The 3,137-nt window shown below is 39.3% G+C and overlaps 1 protein-coding gene across 1 annotated transcript in view; it reads right to left on the bottom strand.

Moving 5' to 3' along the window:
- Positions 1-919, bottom strand: part of LOC107083711 (proto-oncogene tyrosine-protein kinase Src-like) — a gene marked incomplete at its 3' end in the record, with an annotated part of 66,929 nt that extends 66,010 nt beyond the window's left edge. The window contains exon 1 of the mRNA XM_015373132.1: positions 575-919. The remainder of the gene's footprint in view (positions 1-574) is intronic.
- Between the last annotated feature and the right edge of the window lie 2,218 nt (positions 920-3,137).

Here is a 3,137-nt window from a genome sequence, read left to right as displayed (position 1 = left end):
CCCATAATCACAGCTCTATGGAGCAGTATCAGACTCATATTCTGACTAGAATTGAGTAGGACTACGCCAGGCTACCATAAAGTAGCCCTCAGCCTAAAAAAAGTTGGTGACCCCTGCTTTACGTCAACCCTGTATATATATGTATATATCACCATCAGTTTGGGGGGTCCTTCGAAGACCCCTGCTATGGATTGACCCTGAGGTTCTGGTGTCTATCCGCTTTCGGCCACCCCTCAGTGTACATTGGTTATTGCCCTTATAAAAATGTTCTGGCTACGCCTCTGCTCACTGTCAAGTTCCAGCAGAGTTTCCTGAAAGCTGCATCTGAAAGCAGCCTTCCCTGCAGCAATCCACTGAGGTGTGGTGGGATTGCCTCATAGCCTACAGATTGAAGGTATGAGGAGCATGCAGCCTATTTCCCAAGAAGCGCTGCAGGTAAACAGAAATGATGGAGCAGCTGTAATAATGAAAGAGAAGCCAACCAGATTCAGGACACAAAGCAGAGGCTGATGCATCTCATTCATTTTTCATGAACTTCTGTCTGAAGCCTCCAAAATAACAAGTTTCTACTCACCCTGAGGAGCAGACAGCTGCAGATTTAGTCTCTTCGCTCTTCTGGAGGTCCGAGTTTGGAGTCAAAGCATAAACTTATTTCTCCTGCGACACTTCCAGATCACAGAGCCCAGATTAAAGATGAAATCTGGTTCCTCCAGAGGATCAGGGAGGCAGCCTGATGAGGAGAACCCGCTGAGGAGGAGCGCCTGCCCGGTGAGGTCATACTGGGGAAACCCTTCTAAACTGGGGAGACATTTCTCTCTTCTTTTTTATCAAATAGAAATAATAAATTAAAAAAGACAGAACCTCACATGAGTGACTCACTGAGATCTGAGACACAAAAAAATAAAAAAGAAAAGAAAAGAAAAGCCGAACGAGGCTGGTTCCTCTGCAGCAACACCGAAACAAACCTGGATCAAAACACTGGGATGTGCTGTAGGGGGAGGTGGGCGTGGCCTCATTTAGCTCCTCGGGCTGTGATTGGTCAGCTGGTTTCAGGCACATGTGGGCCCTGATGGGGCTGAATGGCGTCTGAGCTGAGCCTCACCTGAAGCTGCAGGTTCAAACCTGCGTCTGATTCACCTTAAACTAAACACACCTTAACCGCCTGCTCTCTGGTGGAAAAAAAATAAAATAATAATAATCCTGCAAATTGTTTTTATTTTTTCTGTATGCTCTGAGGCTGACTGTTGATTAAAGCTCTCACATCGAAACAAAATATATCAATTACTGTGAGAGGATACCATTATTTCCTTTCCTTTGTTTGAAAATTGGTTCAGTGCTGCCACCTGCTGTTCATTCACAGGAAAGACCTTTACATGAAAATCTGTTGCTCTGCCTCACTATGCAGAAGAAAAAAAATGCCTTTTATTCAAAACAATTTAGAGATTCTAATTGGATTGGATAATACAGAAGAGAATAAGGGTCACTGAAAAAATTATTTTTAAATTTTATTTCAGTATAATATGAGAAAAAAGTCATAATTCTGACTTTAATCTCAGAATTCTGACTGAATTCTGACAGCTAACATGTTAGCATCAAGCCGTAGCCATGTCTGTTTTAAAGACTAAACTAGCTCTTTTGTTCTAATCAATTTCTTATCTTCCATTAGTGAAAAAGCATCACCGGGGACCAGTGGCGGTTCTAGACCAAATGTACCAGGGGGCCAGGAGGGCCCCAGCGTGTTTTCATGGGGGAACAGAAAAGCGTGAAATAAAAAAAAAAACAGGGCAATGGATTCAAATATATTAATAAGTGCATGAAGTAAAATTTCTATTCAATTTAGTTTAATTAAATTTCAATGTCTTACTAGGACCATATACATTCATAATTTAGGAATTTTACATATTTTTGACTTAATTTGAGTTAAATTACTGTTTTCTATAAAATCAGAATTAGAACTTAAGACATACAGATACATTCAGCTTTAAACATTTGAGGTTTTTTTTATTTGTTTTGAAAAAAAAAAAAACATTCAGCAGATGAAAACTGGGATCCTATCTCGATACCACTGCCTTCGAATCTGGCTTTCAGAGGACGCAGCTCATAAATTCGAACGCAGCCACCCAAAAAGATTATATTTATTAACAGCGTTACTTGCCATGTAATGAATGGTCCGTCCTGCTCAGGTGTCAGACTCAGGGGTCCAGACCGTTGACATGTATATAAATAAACCCTCCATCGACCACTATTCCCTGAGCCGGTGGGACACATTAGGGCCAGATATTTCATGTATTTGTGCTACAAACTTTATAAATACAGCTCTTATAACAAAGTCCAGCACTTTTTAAAATGTTACTGGGGAAAGAACATTTTAATATAAGAGACTGATCTAAATGGATCTAAATTAAGTTAACAACTAAAGAGTTGAAGCGTAAAACAGATCAGTTGCTTTGGGTTTTCTATGCAAGTCAGTAATTTTGTAATATTCTGATTCCTGCAAAGCCCTGCCTGTATTCAAATATATGTTTTTAAAGGTTAAAAACTGAATCAAGTGTTTGTAGCATTTAAAAATGATTTCAATTATGTGTTTTAAATATCTAAAGAGTTGAGGCGAATCTTCAAAGCTTAATCTTTTAAAGTTCTGCGAGTTTAAAACCCGCCCGCGACCCAGGGGTGGCTTTTGAACTTTGAGCATGTACGTATGAGTATTTAAAAGGCAACATAGCATGTCCGCATATCTACAGAAAGCTCTCGTTCTACTTTTTTTAATGATACCAAGCATGCTGAACCTCGACAAATGCAGCGCCTTTTTTTTAGAGAGAGAAACATGAGAGATACACACAACTCAAAAAGTTCATGTTTCACCTTTAACTTATTCCAAGGAGAAAAATACAATATTTCCCTCCAAGTTTGGTTTCTTTCTGCTCGAAACAGCAAGAAAAAGGATAATCTGGTAAAATGATGGCTCCAAACGTCGTATTAAATCCACAAAGGCACGAATATTGCAGGATAACTAACTAATCTTCAGGGAAAAACACCACATTTTGCTATTTTTACTCAAAATCCCCACTACAAGATGCTAAAACAACGTATTTGAAGAAGAAAGGTTGTTCTGTTAAAGTATAAGAGCCTTAAATATC

Source organism: Cyprinodon variegatus, unplaced genomic scaffold (assembly GCF_000732505.1).
Source record: "Cyprinodon variegatus isolate N-32 unplaced genomic scaffold, C_variegatus-1.0 Scaffold81, whole genome shotgun sequence".
Classification (NCBI taxonomy): domain Eukaryota; kingdom Metazoa; phylum Chordata; class Actinopteri; order Cyprinodontiformes; family Cyprinodontidae; genus Cyprinodon; species Cyprinodon variegatus.
The sequence above is the reverse complement of the archived record's forward strand: the minus strand, read 5'-3'. Positions and strand labels throughout refer to the sequence as shown.